Consider the following 21,608-nt stretch of genomic DNA (forward strand, 5'->3'; position numbering starts at 1 on the left):
AACAGGTATAGGGTCCCCTCAGATAACAACTTTGACCAGGATAATATTGCAAGAATTAGAGTACCAGCCTTTATGGGGCACCTGGATGGCTCAGTCAGTTAAACATCCAACTCTTGATTTCAGGGTCATGGTATTAAGCCCCATGTTGGGCTCAACATGAAGTCTGCTTGTCTCTCTGCTTCTCTCTGCCCATGTACTCTCTCTCTCCCTAAAATAAATAAAATCTTTAAAATTAAAGAAAATATTAAAGTACCAACCTTGGGGCACCTGGATGAGTCAGTCCGATAAGTGTCTGACTGATTTTGGCTCAGGTCATGATCTCAGCATGGAGAGATCCAGCCCGATGTGGGCCTCTGTGCTCAGCAGGAAGTCGTCTTGGGATTCTCTCCCTTTACCCTCCCCCCTCTAAAATAAATATTTAAAAAAAAAAACAAGCACCAGCCTTTAAAACGGAGTAGGAGGTAGAACATTTTAATTAGTAATAATGTACTTTTAAAAGATGTCTCAGAGACTAAGTTAAAACATGTGGAAACATTTAAAGATTTTTATTTATTTGAGAGAAAGTGTGAGCGGGGTCAGGGCATAGGGCGAGAGCAAGAGATCCTCAAGTAGACTCTGCACTGTGCATGGAGCCCAATCCAGAGCTCCTTTCCATGACCCAAGCTGAAATCAAGAGTTGGCTACCCAATCAACTCAGGCACCCCTAAAATACGTGAAATTGAGTATTTGGCACATGGCAAACCCTCAAATATTAGCTAGTAAATCAATCATATCTGAAGTAAACCCTGCTTTATGTGAAGAGTTCTCTGATGATGGAAATGATAGATGATAGATAGATAGATAGATAGATAGATAGATAGATAGATAGATAGATAGATAGATAAACTGACAAGAATTCATATAGGAAGGAAAAATTATTTGGCTAGTTTATTTGTTAAGGCTTTGGAGATATATAAGCTAGAAATTGTTTATCAGGTTATTTGCCTTACCCATTCAATGGATATGAAATAATTATACTGAATTTATTTACGATCTGAAAGTATATAAAACATACTGACCAGGAACCAGGAAAACTTCAGTTGGAGAAGGGGCTTTATTAATGGAAGAAAAGTACAATGTAAAGAGTAGATGTTTCATGTTTTGACTTTTGAAATTTAGATAAATCATTTAAAACTTTTTATAATTGTATTGGAAACTAATGACAGTTCTTACTATGCTGCTACTATGCACTTAATTATTACTTGGCTTTTAATTTGCTACTATAAGTTCACATAAGTCTTTGTTTTGATTCTTATGATCTTTGTATTCATTAATTTTTAAAGTCTTTTCCATATTTTTTGCAGTGACTGTCATAATTTTCCAAAGTAAAATACATTCAAAATATTTAATTCTTTAGGATTGCTTATAAGATTTCATGAAATCAAAGTGCCTGTTGTAAAATAATTTGAAAGACTAGTTACTGTGTTATTTAATGGCATTTTTTTGTGTTTGATTACTGCACAATTATTCTTGCTCATACATCAGATTTATCAATGAGCTACACATTTTATTTTAAACTTTATGAATTCTTGGTAGTTTCCTATCTATTCCAGAGACAATTGCAGTCAATCTTTTATAAATAGAAAGGCAGTATTAATACTGGACTTTTTCATAATAAAAAATAAAATTAAGACTGCATCAGACAATGAATATCTTAAGCTAAAACCATAACATGAAGTATATGTGCAGCTATTAAATGTACAATAAAGAACATCACTTCAGGAAATGGAAATTTATACAGATGACCTAGGCTTATGATTCTCTAGGCTTAAACGATTTTCATGTCTACCCCCAAAAAAGAATTTTGTTTCTTAAGGTTTCATTTGATAGAACATTAGCTGCCCAGCTTCCTGTACTCTACAATGGAGCCTTGTTATAATATCCATGGGATCTGAGCCAGTGGATCACCTTATTGGTGAAACCACCTTATAATGAAGTGCTTTCAGTAACTAAACTCTTGGACAAGGTCCAAAACAACCCATCTTATACCAAATTCCACTCTGTAATAAACAAGCTTCAATGTATTGAAAGAAAAATAAAAGCTGCATGAAATTTAACTATTCCTAGAAATTAACCTTTGAAAACCTAATGGTAAATACTCATTTAAAAGAACATTTTTTAACAAGACATACTCAGATAGTTACTCTAGTGCTTTTTTAATAATAAATTTGTATTTTTTTATCTCGGTCTTCCTTTTTCAAGCAATTTATATGATTTTGGTGCTCTTACGGTTTTCTCCCAAATTTTGTCATTTTACATAAAATTATTTTACATCAATATTTACTAAGTTCAATATTAAAATGTTTCATTTGAGGGCACTGGGATGACTCGGTTAAGTGTCTGCCTTCACCTCAAGTCATGATCCAAGGGTCCTGCGATCGAATCCCTCATTGGGCTCCCTGCTCAATGGGGAGTCTGCTTCTCCCTCTACCCTTCCACCCTGCTTGTGATCTCTCTCTGTGTCTCTCTCTAAGGAAAACCTTAAATAAATACATAAATAAGTAAAATATTTCATTTGGTTCTTTGCTGTTACAAAGTACTAAATTGTACAATTGGCATGTCATTTATCTAAATCTGTTAGATGCTATCATCTTTTAAATACAGTTCATATATAGTTAAAATATTTAAAGATTAAACACTGATTGTTTTTTTTTTGTTTTTTTTTTTTTTATGATAGGCACACAGTGAGAGAGAGAGAGGCAGAGACACAGGCAGAGGGAGAAGCAGGCTCCACGCACCGGGAGCCCAACGTGGGACTCGATCCCGGGTCTCCAGGATCGCGCCCTGGGCCAAAGGCAGGCGTCAAACCGCTGCGCCACCCAGGGATCCCGTTTTTTTGAATCAAATACAGCCTTGATATATTTTCTTTTTTTACAAACTAGTCTTATGAAATTTATATTTAAATACTAACATTCTTCCAAACATTGATATCTTTTATCTCTTGTAAAAGGACCCAAGTAACCTGCCTTGCCAGTTAGGCCTTTACTGTATTGTGTGTGGAGCTGAATTATACCAAAAGCAAAAGGTAGAAAATATAAAAAATTCTTTGTGCCATCCTTACTATAGGCCTACCTAAAATTTTAATAAAGTAGATTGATGTAGTAATATTTCCATACTTCAGCATTTAAAGTTGATTGAAAAATACATAAAGTTTGTTACCATTAGACTTGGAAACATGTTACAATTCTACCTGCTGACTTACTTTGGGCAAGTTAAGTACTCTGAATTTCTGTATTTTTTATCTTAAAATTGAGATAAATAATAATTTCATAAGAAACATAACATGAATAGCAAGTGCAGTAGAGTGCATAAAAGTTTTTTTTTTTTTTTTTTTAAATCAGACAAGGAGAAAGAACAATTTGGAAGTCAAAGGAATAAGTTTGAGTTTTGGCCCTGTTATTTACAGAGTGGCCTTTGTTGAGCTTAAACTATATCTTCTGAGGGAAAACAGTGAGCAATATCTACCCAAGAAAATTATGAGGATTATGTAATATGTGAAAGTGCTTTATAAATTCTGAAGCAAATATTAGTTGGTAGGAAATTCAAATAATACAGTTTAATAGTCATCTCAGTATTAGTCAAAGGACTAATAAACTTAGAATTTGGTCCATATACTCAAAAGCACTTTGAGCTAATTTCAGAAAAAAATCAATGTAGTTATTCTTTTACTAGCAAGACATCATGACATTTTTCCATTTTTTATATTTCATTTTTATATCTTAAAATGTGTGTACATTGCACATTGCAAACAAAAATGTTATCAAAGGAACACCAAAATCTGTAAATCCCACTGAGAACATTCTACATAATTCTACATAATTCCCATAGAGAAGGGAATTTTTTTTCTTTTTTAAGTCTATGTTATTCACTGCTGTACTCCCAGCATTAAATTTCTGATTAAATGTATAGAGCATTCTATTAATAATGTATTTATTTCTCTCAGGATTTTGTCATATGCTACTTAACTCTCATAAATGCCTATTTCTTTTGACCAATTTCTAGACTGTAGTGACCTTTCTCTTTCTAAATATTTTATTCGGGGATCCCTGAGTGGCTCAGTGGTTTAGCACCACCTTCGGCCCAGGGTGTGATCCTGGAGACCTGGGATCGAGTCCCATATCAGGCTCCCTGCACGGAGCCTGCTTCTTCCTCTGCCTGTATCTCTGCCTCTCTCTCTGTGTGTGTCTCTCATGAATAAATAAATAAAATATTTTTTAAAAAAATAAATATTTTATTATTTTTTAAAGACTTTATTCATGAAAAACAGAGAGGCAGAGACATAAGCAGAGGGAAAAGCTGGCTCCCCACAGGGAGCCTTATGCGGGACTTGATCCCAGGACCCTGGGATGATGCCCAGAGCCACCCAGGTACCCCTATTCTTCTTTTTTTTTAATTTTTATTTATTTATTTATTCATGAGAGACACACAGAGAGAGGCAGACACAGGCAGAGGGAGAAGCAGGCTCCATTCAGGGAGCCTGACATGGGACTTGATCCCCTGTCTCCAGGATCATGCCCCAGGGCGGAAAGCAGTGCTAAACTGCTGGGCCACCGGGGCTGCCCGTGAAATACATTATTGAGGATATTTAGGATACACTATTTTTCTTGACAATCCCATCTTTAGATATCTTAGCCTCTCTACTCAGGATTATTGAGTGTGGACTTACCTAAAGGAAACAAAGCAAGAACATAGCAAGTAAATCTTCTGTAGTACTTTTGGTGTATAACATGTAGTCTATCATGGAGCTTTCACAACCATTAGCTCATTTGGTTCTCAAAATAGCCTGCCGAAGTCAGCAACACATTTAAAAAATGAGGAAAATGAAACAGTGAGACCACAAAGTCATGATATTCTTTTTACTGCTTTGTTGCAGTTCTGTACTTTCATGTTGATTTTGGTACTCCTTTATTTCCAAAGAACTATGAAAAGCAGAACCTTAGAATTCTGAAAGCGGTCTTCATTATCTTTTTTTCCCAAAGGAGTACTTTCCAGAATCGTCTCAACATTTCTATAATATTAAACAAAGATACATTAATATTCATTAAAGAGTATAAGCTCTAAAAAAAAAAAAAAGAGTATAAGCTCTTTGAGGGCAGAAACAGTCCTAGACCATAGTATACTACTTGACACATAGTAGATGATTAGTAAATATTTTTTGATGAGAAGAAGGAATCTTTTCAAAACCACCCCAAAATCTTAACATCACCTTAAGTAACATAGCTAACACTATGACACTAGAGTGACACTAGAGTCAGAACTTGTATACAGGTGTCATAAATTCTAATTCTAGATTCATAACATCTTACCAACTTACCTTATACCAAAGCCTCAGTTTCTTGACTTCTATTCTTATGATTTCACTTCCATTTCATCCACCCATTTTCATTGACTATACACTAAAACTTACTTGTGTAACCTTGAATGAATATCCTTCTCTCTGATTACCTCTCTGATCTTCTGTCCTCCAGCTTTTACTCCACTTCTCCTTGTATACCTACTCCCTTAGTTTTCTCCCAGTTTATCAACCTCCTCCAGGCCTAGCTTCCTTCCTTCCAAGTGTGGACTTGATAGTCAGTCACTGGAACTAGTCTCTTGCTGGTGTCCTGAACTCCCATCCACCTTTGTCATTCTACTATCTCAGTCTTGCAAAATCACAATCCTACTTTAATGTCACAGTCTGTTTTTGCTATGCATACATCTGGGAAGTTGAGTACTACTGAAAAATTTTGTAAAGTAGTGTGGATTGTTGCCACTACAGTATTATGACTTCAGTCTTTTTTTTTTTTTTTAAGATTTTATTTATTTATTCTTGAGAGACACAGAGAGAGGCAGAAACATAGGCAGAGGGAGAAGCAGGCTCCCCACAGGGAGCTGGATGTGGGACTCGATCCTGGGATTCCAGGATCACACCCTGGGCGGAAGGCAGGTGCTCAACCACTGGCGCCCCTGGCTTCAGTCTTAATTGAATTCTCAATACTGCTTTCCAGCTTATATATTTTTCTCTGATTTGTTTTCCATCTCTCCATTCACCCAGCAGCAACTGGACTAAACTTACATGTTACTTCTCAGCCCAGCACCCTTCCCAGTTGATATGCTTCCTCTGGATAATCTTATCCTCTCTTGAACCATATGCTAATGATTCCTGCTCAATATCTTGGGTGCCCCATAGTATCTCAAATTCAATTTGTACAATTAATTCTCTCCTGAAACCTGAAACCTGCTCTGCCTGTTTCAGCTGATGGCACCATCATTCATCTAGTCTCCAAATGTTAAAGTATCAAGTCCTCTAAGTTTTAGAGTTGAGCAATACTGTTCAACTTTCCATCTTTACTATGATTGCATTAAGACTTTTTTTCTAACCTACTGTAATAGTTCTTTAAAAAAAAAAGATTTTATTTATTTATTCACGACAGACAGAGAGAGAGAGAGGCAGAGACACAGGCAGAGGGAGAAGCAGGCTCCACACCGGGAGCCCGATGCGGGACTCAATCCCGGGACTCCAGGACCGTGCCCCGGGCCAAAGGCAGGCACCAAACCGCTGAGCCACCCAGGGATCCCCCCACTGTAATAGTTCTTAACTAGTCACTTTCCACCAGTCTTATGCTTATTCCACTTTCCATTTTGTTGCCATTTAACCAATCAAAAAATGAATCTGACCATTTACTCACTTGTTTAAAACCCTTCTATGTACAAGACCAAGTCAAAACTCCACATGAAAACATAACCTGGCCTTTGTGATCTGATCTTTGCCAATGTTTCCAGCCTCAACTCTTGTCACCCTTTGCTGACATTATATTTAAGAATAGTTTTAAAAATTATTTAAAAACTGCTGTTCAGATCCATTGCCTTTGCTAATGCTCTTTCACTTGGGCAGAGTTCTCTCTCTTCTTTACCTGGCAAACTCCTACTCATCCTGAGAAATTCAACTAAAGCATATTCCTCTGAAACAATTGAGTCCTCCCAACTGCATTAAGTAAACTTCATCCCACTGCCCCTGCTCAGTGTCTAACTTCAACATAGTATTTTCAACACTGTGTTGTTTATTTTTGCTTCTGTCTCCGTATCAGACTATATATGCTTATACAACGTAAGATCTTGTCTTCATAATTCCTGCATCTGGCACGTGCTTTAAAACCACCTTATTTATGGCACTGTTCAGTTCCACAAGCTGAATTGAATCATGCTATTTTAAGACAGGCTACTTTTATTTAGGTGCTGCTTTGATTTGTTTATTATATTGTTTATTACTGTTTTAATATTTTAGAGTGGACCAGAAATTTAGAAATCATATACTTCCCTTCCATTAAATGTGAGGTAACTGAAGCCAGAGAGATTTAGTACCTAGACCAAGGCTGTTGATAACAACATACCACACTGTTTGTTTTTAATATAGTGTAGTACAAATTAACTAAATGATTTGGCCTCTTAAGGCATTCTTAGAGAAAGTTACATTAGATAAACAAAAAACTAACAAATTAAGATACTAATTAAGAAGCCACTCAATAACATTTTTTGTGACTGCCTATAAATATAGAGTTTATTATGAGAAATATGTTGATAATAGATTTTAATTGTTAGTGTGATAAGCCTTTTCTAAATTTTTTTCACCTTATTTTATTCCTAGGAATTTTTTTAAAAGCTTTTTCCAAGAATACTGGGCTGATAAAAATCCAAAGGATCTTCCTGAATATTAAATTGCACATACAGTGCCTGGGTGTCTTAATCTGTTGAGTGTCTGACACTTGGTTTCAACTCTGGTGGTGATCTCAGGGTCATGGAATCAATCCCACATCAGGCTCTGCACTTGGTGGGGAGTCTACTTGGGAGGTTCTCTCCCTCTGCCCCTCCCCCCACTCTCTCTCTCTCTCTCTCTCTCTCTCTCTCTCTCTCTCTCTCCCTAAAATAAAATAAATCTTTAGAAAAATTGCACAAAATCCCTTTGCCACTGATTGCTTAACTGATAATATAGATCAGAAGAAAATCTGTCTCTGGTGATAGTGCTGTCCTTAATCATTTAAAAGCCACAGTAATGATTTATTAGACTTCAAGGAAGAATGAAGGTAAACTTACTTATTTGCTACATTGCTTCCTTGCCACTTTCTAAACCCTTCAAATGTAGATAAGATGCCTTTTTCATTTTCATGTAAATTCTGAAATGAAAAGCAATTTTTAAACTGCTTTTTAAAATATAGTCCACTGTCTTAAGAATTGCAAAGAAAGAAAAAATAAAACAATCTTAAACTCTGTTCAAAACATAGGAAGTAAGAAATGTCACATTGGGGCAATTAGGTATTTCTCTATTTGTGTCCGATAATGAATTTTTAAAAACCACACAAATATTCCCAATGTATACATAATCCAGATCTCATGCTTTGGCACGTTTGACCTGGGGAAAGGATGGGCAGTAATTTATGGAAGCAACCTACAGGATAAAAGGGACTGGTTTTCACCAGTTGTTTCTAAAAAGCAACGGGATGGGTGCTCATATACAAACAAGTGACCCATAAGCTTTTTTGCATAAGTATGTCTCAGGTTGCCTGCTAGCCTTTTTCAATTTCCTAACCATTTTCAATGCTGCTCATCATGTTCATTTTTATTCTAATATGTGTTTCTAATGTTGTATAGAAGGGACTAGGTCATACTTTATGATTTACTTCAGGCCCTGCACTCACCCAGAAATAATCCTAACCTCCACTTTTCCTAGAAACAGTATGGCCAAGGAGAAGCAGATAAACTGTATTCCAAAATGCTTAGTTAAATAATCAAGCATCCATTATTTACCCATTTTCAACATTTAAACTCTTTTCTACCCATTTAAAATCTGAGAATAACAAGTTCTATGATAATATTCATTCATTCAATCCTTAAGTACAAGAGACACAACTATACTTTGGGATTTTCCCTGCTGGTACCCCCTCAAAGGTGGACCATTTATGACAAGTCTGAATGTTTACTTTGGTTACAAATGTCTGCAGAAACATATGGTCAGATCATATGGTTCTAATAATGTTCCCTTTAGTACTTTGCAGCTTTGACCAATTTCAATATTTTTTCTGGAATTGGAAATTCTTTCTTGTGGGAATGTACTCATTTATCAAAAAATGAATATGTGGTTGTTAAGAACTTTTTGGCTTAGTGAAATATAAAAGACTGTAAGAAGTTTTTTTGAGAACTACAACTTTGCATAGATTCATAGTCTTATTACATAAATTCTTCCAATTTCAACTGTGTACCCTTGAGCTTGAAGTAAAATGCTATGTTGTTTTTTGTTTGTTTGTTTTGTATTTTGAACTACATCATCCAATGTTTTCTCATTCTGAGTTTCCACTACTCTTTGCAGTGACTTCCAGGCACAAATGTAATTCAATCTCAAAAGAGATTGGGGGAATAGAGTAAAGGAGATTCTCTCTTGGTCTATTTTCTCCTCTCTGCCGTAACTGAAAACTATTATTGTATAGTATCATTAATTCCTACAGAAGGTTGTGAGTGTTCATTCAACACCCGGAGGAGCTCTTCCTTCCTCTATGAAAACTTGGAGTTTTACCCACTTTATACAAAAGGCAGCCTAACATAAAAAAGATTGCTGATTTGAGATTTGCTTGGTGGATTGTTCAACTAAAGAATATGGAGAAACTTTTTGTCCTGAAACCAGATGTGTAGCAGTCACCTATTACTATTATTATGAATATACCATAAAAGGAATATTACTCCCATAGATGTATTACAATGTGAAGGAAGCTTGAGCAAAATTATTTTGCTATTTCTAATTACTGAAGAAATACTTGCATTTTTAAATTTTTTTCTCTTAAAATAGCCTTCTCTTAGACTATAAATCTTACATGTAATTTCTCGTATAGCCTCTGTTATGGGAAAAATTACATTCTCATATATTGATATGGTAATCAAATTTCTGTTTTAAAACTAACTGGTTTGAAAATTTTGAAAGGTACTGTCTCACATTTAATGTAGACAGATTTTTTTATTGTAGGATATGGAAATTTGTTAATATTCTCAATTATACATAATGAGAAAACAAAGAAATATATTTTTCTCTTGAGAACAGTTTTGGTTCTTAGAAAGGCACTAAGCCTAATGGACTGGAGCATGAGTTTGGGGTTAGGACATTTTATTTATTTATGCTTTAGAGAGAGAGTGGGGATGGGCTGAGAGAGAATCTCAAGCAGGATCCATGCCCAGCATGGAGCCCAATGCAGGGCTCCATCTCACAACCCTGAGATCATGACCCAAGCTGAAGTCAAGAGTTAGCCCACCCACTAAGCCACCCAGGCACGCCAGGGTTAGCACATTTTAAATCCCAGCCTATTGCTTTCTAACTTTTACTCATATTCTCTGAAACTCAATTTTCTCATCCATAATGTGAGAACAATAATACTGCATAGAGATGCTACGATGCTATGAGAGTAAACTGAATGAATTTACATAATAGGCAATAGTAAATGTAAGCTAATACTCTTTTTAAACTTATTTTTGTTATCTGTGTTAAACTAAAGATTGCAAAAGTTAAGATTTTACTTTTTCCTTTAAATATGTTAAACTAATAGTTTTCAAAAACTTTATCCAGTCTTAACATCCACTCTACCTTCTATTAGACCTTTATAAGTGAGTGAAATTGAGATGTTGAATCTGGTCATACAGGGTTTTTGAAAGGCCTTTTTAAATTTTTTGTGGGCATGGAGACAGGTTTATCTTTAAATGCCATCTGGAATATGAAAGAATGTTCTTTAGCCAACTACTTACAGTTTAGGAATTGTGTAACCAGTTTCTATTCCTATGTCCTTTAATTGGTGCTGAAAAAAGTGATCCTGAAAACATTGCTGAATCAAGGCTAAGTTTTTATACATTTGTTCTTGAAATTTAATACGGAGCTGCTTGCTCATAACGATATTTCATATATCTTCATCATAAGTATTGCTATGTGCAGATAAATATAATTAATAAGGCCCATTCACCGTTTTAATAAAAAACAAATATAAAATATGATATACTACCAAAGATGAACTATTCCTAGATTATGCTTTAGTAAATTTGTCATTGAACCTTAAATATCAAAGCCAAAACTAAAAAGCCATTTAGTATGGCAGCATAGAAAAATTAGACACATTATGCTTCCACGTTGCAGTGAAATTACACTTTAAAAACTTGCATTGTTAAAGTAATTCTATCTTATCTCTTTGTGTGTTTTTTAATCTGCTCACTTAAGCCTAATCAGGATTAAATATACATTAGAGACAAAGACATGACCCAAAGATTAGCCTTGTAAAATAAGGATCGGATTTCCGACTCAATGTAAACTGCTAGTGTACATCCCTAAATCAAGCAGATTCAAAGTCATAATAGTAATGTAAACAATTTGGTTATAAATACAGTTTTATCAAAGGATAGAAGTACTTTCAGCAGATATGTTCTATGAATAAGACTAGGTATGTTCTCAAAGAACTATGAATTACATTACTTTAAAAAACATCAAATCCCAGGTAACTAAATGTAGTAAGATTTTTTTTAAATGTTTTCTTAGCGTAATACAGTGTGGCGGGTAAGAATGCAAACTCTGCAATGAGACCAGTTGGATATCAAATTCTTCTCTCCCTCTTTATTAGCTCCATGACCTAGAGCAAATTATTTAACTTTTCTTTTACTTTTGTGCAAAACTAGGGAAATAATACTTAAGCAATAGAGTTGTTATAAGGATTAAATGAGTTAATTCCTATAAACCACTTAGAATAGTGCCTAGCATGATGCAAGAGCTCATACAACAATCATAATGATATTGATGCTATATTATTATTATTTATATTACTTTAAAAGTCTTTAGTCATCAAAAAGTACAAAATCACTCAATATCCCAACATTGAATAACATAATTAGAGGTTAGAATATTTATCCATTTTTGTGTTTAAATTGTCTGATGATGGCTACGCATATGAACAATTTAAACTACAATATTCTGTTTTAGCATTATGAAATAGTATCATAGTCCCTTAGCAACAAGAAATGCTCTACTGCTGTGGATTTTATAAGGTGAGTTTCAATACACATTCAGAGGAAATGCCATTTATAAGCATACAGTTAATTGAATGCTCACAGGAAGAGCATAGTTAAGTACTATTCCTTTGTGGGCTGGTGAATTATGCCTTACAATTAATACTTCTCTGTGGGAAAAAAATAGAGCTTGTCTTTCTTCCAAGGAAGGTAAAATTGGCAGTATGGGAACATTGAAAAGTTCTGGCAGGGTTATGTATTTTATTTTTGAAAATTTACTCTTCCCAATTGGAAATGTAATAAAGATTTTGCAACAAGATTCTGTTCCATTGTCTTGCTTGATAAGAAATTTAGACAGGACAGTAAGCATAACCTTCTTTTGGTTAGGGCCACTGGGAATTAACTTGCAATACGACTTTCTCTTTTTTGGTTATGCCCATATCATATCCATTCACATTACACTCTTGTGTTAGGGAGTTAGGAAATTTTATCACTTGTTATATATGTTAACTGAATATCACCATTACCTGTGTTACTGAGAGAAAATTTGCTTTTTATTCTCTTGTTTGGTTTTACCTAATAAGAGCACCCTAGATATTTTTTTACTTGTTTAATATACTAATTTTTTTTAGTAATTCTTTTTAAATAAATATTGAAGGTATTTGGGGATCTAAAATCTGAAATGATTATACATGCAAATGTGCTATGTGCAGATGAAGGATTAGTTCTCCTGTTTCTGGCTTTACTGAAGGTGATTGTTGTAACTGTTGACGATCTTACTGATGGAAATGAGATTTGCTCTAGAGATGTTAGTATTTTTAACCCAGATACATCAGATGTAACTTAATAGCTCATAGAAGATATATTTTTTATATTTTTATTTACCACTCAGAGTAAACAAACTTCATGTTCTTTGATTTATTGTACTTAACATCTCCCTTTTCCCTTTTATCTTCAAAACATTCACTGAATAATGCTAGTTTTTACATTTTTCTATACATTTTTTATTTTCTCTCATTTATGTCTATTTGTAACCCTTCTTTCTTTTCATTTTTGCTACTATTTATACTAAGAGTTTGCATACTAGTGTTCCTTAAATGACGGTATCAGTAAAAACCACATTACTCCATAAAAATATTTGTTTTAGATGATATAACACTTTTATTTCAGGAGACAAAGTAGTAGAAATGTTTTCACATTTTATGAATGTGGCTTGATGATGAACCTACATGTATATGGCTTGGAACCTTTATTGTTATTTTTTAAGATTTTATTTATTTATTTGAAAGAGAGAGAGCGCACAGTGGGGAGGAGCAGAGAGAGAAGCAGGCTCACCTCTGAGCAGGGAGGCTGATGCGGGGCTCTATCCAAGGACCCTGGGATTATGGACCTGACCCAAAGGCAGACGCTTAACTGATTGAGCCATCCAGGGACCTTGGCATGAATCCTTTATTTTAGTGGGAACAGTAATACAAGAACAAAAGTATATCAATGACAAGGAAGAGAATATGGGAAAATAAAAAAGAGGAATGAGGAAAGGAAATAATATTATAGCAAGCACATGCATCCTATTTGGCAACTATTAAAAGAGAACATTATCAATCCAAAACATTCAATTTCTCCTTAGTTAAGACAATACTTCTTCCTAAGAACTAGATATACTGTGAGATTATGTCATTGCCATAGAAATATCTCTAAAATAGGATGAAGGATGAAAAACGAACTAAAAACACTCAAGTTGCATCCAAAGATCAATAAGAGTAATATAGTTCAATAAGGATTTGGTAAAACAAGCAAACAAAAAACTGCTTTCTCTCACATCTCCCAAATTAGTTAGAATGTGTATATAAATGAAAGAAAAAAGTTCTAAATAAATGATTTTAAGATGTTCTTTTTATTAATCCATTCTCTATTCATAGTTCATTAAAGCTTCAGAAATTTTGATCTTGTTAACCTTATAATTTATTTTTGTAAACTTCTAGATTCTTTAGAAGATACCTTAATACCTTAATACAGCCAAGAAACTATTCACATGCTCATAGTGATCATTAGTGAAAGGCCTAAGCAGCTATACTTTATTATAATTGATCATCTAAGTTTTCAGTAATTTTTTGAAATAATTGCCTAATTCAAATTTATTGGGCATTTTCATCAATGCCCAATAAATTAGTTAATTTATGAGTTAATTTTCTACCTGTTTGTTATTATGCAAATCTTTTAGTACATTTTTATTTTAATCTTAAACTTGCATAGTAACCCTGTAATTTCAAAATACTCATTTTAATTTTTTTTTTTTTTTTTTTTGAGAGAATGAGTGCATGCGGGGTGAGGAGGTAGGCAGGGGTGGGGGGGATTCTTAAGCAGGCTACACACCCAGTGCAGAGCCCGTTGCAGAGCTTGATCTCACAATTTTGAGATTATGACCTGAGCTCAGTTGAACACTTAACCAACTGAGCACCGAGATGCTATGATCATTTTCTTTTTTCTTTTTTTTATTTTTATTTATTTATGATAGTCACACACAGAGAGAGAGGCAGAAGGAGAAGCAGGCTCCATGCACCGGGAGCCCAACATGGGATTCGATCCCGGGTCTCCAGGATCGTGCCCTGGGCCAAAGGCAGGCGCCAAACTGCTGTGCCACCCAGGGATCCCTGATCATTTTCAATCTTAGTGAATGTATAACTCTTTGTTTAAGAATGTAACTCCTAAAAAAAAAAAAAAAAAAAAAAAAAAAGGAATAAAAAAGAATGTAACTCCTGATATTTTGTAAAACAATATATACTTTTGATAAGAGCTGTAATTAAAATAACTTCTATCCAGGGTGAAAAAACCTGAAATAACTAATATTCAAGATAATTTTTACTTCTACCTTTAGGTATTTAAGAATGTTTTAGATATTTAGAGGATACTGGGAATACCAATTTCTCTTACAAGATGAAAAAAATCCATTGAAATCTAGGAAATGTTTACAACTTATAGGACAAAAGCTGTAAAACTTATCTGGAAGATGTTGAGCAGAGATTTTCAAATGGAGGGGAATGTATCAACTTCTACTCCAAAGAATTCCTACATGATTAGAGTTACTATTGTTGGTAGTATGTATGCATGTAAATGACACGAAGGCTAAAAGTTTGAGATAAAAGCTTTTAAGTAGATATTTGTCATAGGATTAGTAAAATAAATATTGTATAGATACCAGCTCTTTACAAATTAAGGTATAGAATTAATTGATTTGAATATAACGATTAATGAAGGGATCTCACCTTAGCAGATGTTAAAAACATACAGGAAACATAAATAATTAAAATAATATAGGAGATCAACTTCTGAAATGGTGGTGAACTCATGAAGATCTTGGTGAACTCATTTTCCCACAGAAACTATGAAAACTGGGGATCCCTGGGTGGTGCAGCGGTTTGGCGCCTGCCTCTGGCCCAGGGCGCGATCCTGGAGACCCGGGATCGAATCCCACATCGGGCTCCCGGTGCATGGAGCCTGCTTCTCCCTCTGCCTGTGTCTCTGCCTCTCTCTCTCTCTCTCTCTCTCTCTGTTTGACTATCATAAATAAAAAAAATAAAAAAAAATAAAAAGGAAGAAAGAAACTATGAAAACTGGCAAACAACAGCTATTTCAGAACTCTGTCAATGAGCCAAAGCCACAGAACGAATTGAAAAAAATCATCTATCCAAGAGAAACTCAGTAAGACAACGATTTCAGTGACATTTTACCTGGGGCTATTCCCATCCATCTCCCCACAACCACCACCCAATTCCTAGCTCTGTGGTACCTAGTCATTCAAAGCTATCAATTTCTCAGCCAGTGGAAAGGTGCTCAGTTAAAAGGTAACACCACTACTCACAAAGTTTAAAATACAATTGCTATATGATATAGCAATTCCAGTTCTGGGTATTGAATGGAAAGCAGGGTCTCAAAGAGATAGTTGTATACGCATTAATCATAGGATCATTATTTACAATATGCAAGAGGTGGTATCAGCCTAAATGTCCATCAGTGGATGAATGGATAAAGAAAATGTGGCAGACACATACAAAGGGATTTTATTTAGCCTTGAAAAAGGAAGGAAATTCTGACACACAATCTTGACCTTGAGGACGTTATGCTAAGTGAACAAAGCCAGTCACAAAAAGAAAAATGCCTTATAATTCTACTAATATAAGTAACCTAGAACAGTGAAGCCCATGAAACAGAAAGGAGAACGGTAGTTTCCAGGGGCTAGGGAGAGGGGGAAATGGTTATTATGTATTACAGAGTTTCAGTTTTGGAAGATAAAAAGTTCTGGAGATTGGTTGCACAACAGTGTAAATATATTTATTACTATTAAACTGTACACTTAAAAATGATTAAGATGATAAATGTTATGTGTATTTTTCACAATTAAAAAAACTAAAGCAAAAAAAAAAAAAAAACTAAAGCAACATCACCACAACACAATGGATATTTTGTATGAACTTCAGCTCCCTAAAAAATATCTCAATTCCCAGGGTGTTATAGCTATTTGATTTAAATGAGAGTAGGGCAAACTGAATTTAAATTTAAAAATTAAAATTTAAATAAATAAATAAATCAGAATAGTGGGTAGGAGAGGAAGTTCTACCTGCAGGACATTACTGAAACAATAGCAATCTCAGAATTACCTAAGGCTTGGATTTCAGTTGCTACAAGCCACAGTCTGGCCAGGAATTTAATGGGAAATCCTAGAGAAATAGAAAGCCATTGGGAACTTTGAATATTTCTGATATATTCCTGGGGATTAAAAAGCTGCACGCATGAACAAGACTATGTGCCTGTTTATGAAAGACATGGGAAAGAAGGCCCATTCAATCACCTCTAGCTGACTTTCAGGTCCTGTGCAAGAAGTAAGTGAAGGGTTAGGTCTGTCTTATAAACTGCCTGAAGTTTGAAGGCATGCCTTCTCACACAGATTCTCTCAGCAAAGGATGGAAAACAAAGTCCAGGTATTTCAGGAAATCTGTTGACTGGCTATTAGCTGACTACTAAATTATAGTGACCCAGAAGTGACTCCTATAAACCCAGCTTCAAAAAATGTTTTGAAGAAAAAAAAAGCTAGAAGAGAACTCAGCAATGAGGAGTACAGAAGCTACACAATTAGTCCAGGAAAACTGCTAAACAAATGAACAACAAAACAACAAACCAAATGCCAGAGGAAGAAAAGACCAAATGCCAGAGTTGTTATAATGTATTATTTAAAATACCCAGTTTTCAACAAAAAATAACTAGACATGAAACAGAGAAGTCAAAAGCTGCTCCAAGTTTTGGATTTAGTAGCCAAAGACTTTAAATCAGATAATACATATATTCATATTCAGAGAACTAAAGGAAATCATATCTAAAGAATCAAGTGAAAATATAACAACATTATTTAGAAAATATCAATAAAAAATAGAAATAGTTTTTAAAGAAAGAGCCAGGTTGGGACGCCTGGGTGGCTCAGCGTTTAAGTGTCTGCCTTCGGCTCAGGGCAAGATCCTGGAGTTCCAGGATGGAGTCCCACATCGGGCTCCCCGCATGAAGCCTGCTTCTCCCTCTGCCTATGTCTCTGCCTCTCTCTCTCTCTCTCTGTGTGTGTCTCTCATGAACAAATAAAATATTTTTAAAAAATTAAAAAATAAAATTAAAAAAAAAGAAAGAGCCAAGTCAAATTCTGGAGTTAAAAAGAAAAATAAATGTAAAAAATTCACCAGAGGCACTTATAACATATTTAAGCTGGCAGAAGAAAACATCAACAAATTTGAAGATGGGTCAATATAAAAGGACAGAAAAAATATTTAAAATAATAATGGCTGCAAATTCCAAAATTTGAGAAAAGATTACAGATCCAAGAAGTTCAACCAACTCCAAATAGGATAAACTTGAAGAGATTCACATTTGGACACATCATAAACTGACAAAAGTTGAAAACAAAGAAAATATTGAAGGCAGCAAGAAAAATATGACATTATATGTAAAGTATGCTCAATAAATTAGCAGTTGATTTTTCATCAGAAACCATGAAAACTAGAAGCCAGTATCTTAAAGTCTTCAAAATGTTGAAAGAAAATCCTATCAACCAAAAATTCTACATGCAACTAAACTTTCTGTCAGAAATGGAGTATTTAGGGATCCCTAGGTGGCGCAGCGGTTTGGCGCCTGCCTTTGGCCCAGGGTGCGATCTTGGAGACCGGGATCAAATCCCACATCAGGCTCCAGTTGCATGGAGCCTGCTTCTCTCTCTGCCTGTGTCTCTGCCTCTCTCTCTCTCTCTCTGTGACTATCATAAATAAATAAAAAATTAAAAAAAAAAAAAGAAATGGAGTATTTAAAAATCAAACTATTTTGAATGTAAAAATTCTAAAGAGTTTACCAAAAAAAGTACTAAAACTAACAAGTGAGTTCAGCAAGGGCCTAAGATACAATGAAAACATATAAAATTTTTTAAAATTTTTCCTATATACTACAAATAAGCACGTGGACACCAAAGTTAAAAATACAGTGCTGTTGGGATCCCTGGGTGTCTCAGTGGTTTAGCACCTGCCTTCGGTCCAGGGCGTGATCCTGGGTCTCCAGGATCAAGTCCCACATCAGGTTCCCTGCATGGAGCCTGCTTCTCCCTCTGCCTGTGTCTCTGCCTCTCTCTCTTTCTCTGTGTCTGTCATGAATAAATAAATAAAATCTTTAAAAAAAAGACCCCTATTACAGGATGAAAATCAAACTATAGAGTGTGAGAAAATATCTGAAACCACATTTCTTTCTGACAAAGGACTTCTTTATTTTTTTAAAAGATTTTATTTATTTATTCATGAGAGACACAGAGAAAGAGAGAGATAGAGCGGCAGAGACATAGGCAGAGGGAGAAGTAGGTTCCATGCAGGTAACCTGTTGTGGAACTCGATCCCAGGACTCCATGATCATGCCCTGAGCAGAAGGCAGATGCTTAACTGCTGCCAGGCGTCCCTGACAAAGGACTTTATCTCAAAAGTATAAAGAACTCTCAAAATTAAACAGTAAAAAGCAAGCAATTCAATTAGGATATGGGCAGAAGATATGAAGAGACCTTTTGCCAAGGAAGATATGTAAATGACAAAAAAGTATATGGAAAAATGTTTGACATTATTAACCATTAAAGAAATGCAACTTGGCCATACTGAAATCACTATATACATATCAGAATGACTAAAATTTAAAAATTGTGTCAACACCAAATGATGATGAGAATGCAGAAAACCTACATCACTTATACTCTGCTGGGTGTCTAGTAAAATAGTATAGCCACAGTTGCAAACAATTTGAAAGTATCTTTAAAAATTAAGAATGCACATTCACCAAGAGAACCACCAAAATACACTTAAACAAATTTAAAAGAATAGAAATCATACAATATCTGCTCTCAGATCACAGTGGTAACAGATTAGTAACAGAAAGATAACTGGAAAATCCTAAAGTACACGATTAAACAACACACTTCTTTTTTAAAAAAATAAAAGATTTTATATTATTTGAGAGAGAGAGAACAAGAGAGAGCATGAGTGGGATGAGGAGCACAGGGAGGAGCAGACTCTTTGCTGAGCAAGGAACCCAACTCGGGATCATGACCTGAGCCAAAGGCAGATGCTTAACTGACTGAGCCACCCAAGTGCCCCTAAACAACACACTTCTGAATAACACGTGGGTTTAAGGAAAAAATATCAGCGGAAATTTGAAAATGTTTTGAACTATTTTGAAACTCAATGAATATGAAAGTACAACTTATCAAAATGTGTGGGATGCAGCAACATCAATGCTTAGAAGAAATTTATAGCATTGAATGCATAGATAAAAAAGAATAAAGACTTAAAATTAAAAATCTAAGTTTCCATCTTAGGAAACTAGGAAAGAACAGCAAATTAGATCCAAAGCAAGCAGAAGAAAAATAATAATAATTGAGAGCAGAAGTCAATGAAATTGAAAACAAGATGTAATAGAAGAAAATCAGTGAAATTAAAAGCTGCTTCTTTGAGACATAGCCATGGCCAACAAGCAAATGAGAAAATGCGCTGCATCACTTGCCATTAGAGAAGATCAAAAGTCAATAAGCCTCTAGCCTTTGTAACTAAGAGAAGAAAAGGACAAAAATTACCAATATCAGAAATGAAAGAGAGGATATTACTACAGATCCTGTGGATAATAAAGAAATACTATAAACAACAAGTATTGATGATCTAGATGAAATAGACCAATGTCTTGAAAAATATAATTTGGCAAAACTCACACAAAGAAATAATCTGTAAAGACCTATATCTATTTTTTTAAATTTTTATTTATTTATGATAGTCACACAGAGAGAGAGAGAGAGAGGCAGAGACATAGGCAGAGGGAGAAGCAGGCTCCATGCACCGGGAGCCCGACGTGGGATTTGATCTCGGGTCTCGGATCGCGCCCTGGGCCAAAGGCAGGCGCTAAACCCCTGCGCCACCCAGGAATCCCAAGGCCTATATCTATTAAAGAAATTTAATCCATAATTAATAACCTTCCAAACAGAAAGAACCCAGCCCAAGTGTGTTTACTGATGATATACCAAACATTTAAGGAAGAAATTATACTAATTATAAATTATACTAATTTTCTTTTTTAAAAAAGATGTTATTTATTTATTCATGAGAGACACAGAGAGAGAGGCAGAGACATAGGCATAGGAGAAGGAGGCTCCCCAGGGAGAGTCTGATGGGGGACTTGATCCCAGGACCCCAGGATCGTGACCTGAGCTGAAAGCAGACGCTCAACCACTGAGCCACCCAGGTGCCTCTAAACTAATTTTCTACAATCTCTTTTAGAGGATAAAAGCAGAAAGAATACTGCCTAACTCAATGTATGAGGCCAGAATTACCCGAACACCAAAACCACACAAAGATATTACAAGAAAAGAAAACTACAGAATATCTCTCATGAACATGGATATAAAAATTTTCAATAAATATTAAGAAATCAAATCCAGGGTATCCCTGGGTGGCTCAGCAGTTTAGTGCCTGCCTTTGGCCCAGGGCATGGTCCTGGAGCCCCTGGATCAAGTGCCACATCAGGCTCCCAGCATGGAGCCTGCTTCTCCCTCCTTCTGTGTCTCTGCCTCTCTCTCTCTCTCTCTCCATCATGAATGAATAAATAAATATATCTTAAAAAAAAAAAGAAATCAAATCCAACAATGTATAAAAGAAGTATACACCACAACCAAGTGAGGTTTATCCTAACCAGGCAAAAGTTGACTCAACATTCAAAAATCAATTAATGTAATCCATCATATCAATAGACTAAAAGAAAAAATCACATGATCATATCAATAGATGCAGAAAAGCATTTCACAAATTCAACACCCATCATGATAAAAATTTTCAGTAAAGTACAAATAGAGGGAGACTTTCTCAACTTTATTAAAGAATATCTACAAAAAAACCCTGCAGCTAACATTATATTTAATGGTAAGAAACTCAGAGATTTCCCACTAAGATCAGGTACAAACCAAGGATGTCCCTTCTCATCACTTCCCTTCAACACTGTACAGGAAGTTCTAGCTAATGCAA

The sequence above is a fragment of the Canis lupus genome, chromosome 9 (assembly GCF_011100685.1).
Source record: "Canis lupus familiaris isolate Mischka breed German Shepherd chromosome 9, alternate assembly UU_Cfam_GSD_1.0, whole genome shotgun sequence".
NCBI classification, from domain to species: domain Eukaryota; kingdom Metazoa; phylum Chordata; class Mammalia; order Carnivora; family Canidae; genus Canis; species Canis lupus.